We start from the raw sequence: 248 nt of genomic DNA on the forward strand, positions 1-248 counted from the left end.
CGTGTGTGCGCGTGCGTGCGTGCGTGCTTGTGTGTGTGTATGCGTGCGTGCGCGCGCGTATGTGTGTGTGGGTGTGGGTGCGTGCGTGTGTGCGCGTGCGTGCGTGCGTGCTTGTGTGTGTGTATGCGTGCGTGCGCGCGCGTATGTGTGTGTGGGTGTGGGTGCGTGCGTGTGTGCGCGTGCGTGCGTGCGTGCTTGTGTGTGTGTATGCGTGCGTGCGCGCGCGTATGTGTGTGTGGGTGTGGGTG

This window comes from Priapulus caudatus, unplaced genomic scaffold, assembly GCF_000485595.1.
Source record: "Priapulus caudatus unplaced genomic scaffold, Priapulus_caudatus-5.0.1 Scaffold1460, whole genome shotgun sequence".
In the NCBI taxonomy this organism is placed as follows: Eukaryota; Metazoa; Priapulida; class Priapulimorpha; order Priapulimorphida; family Priapulidae; genus Priapulus; species Priapulus caudatus.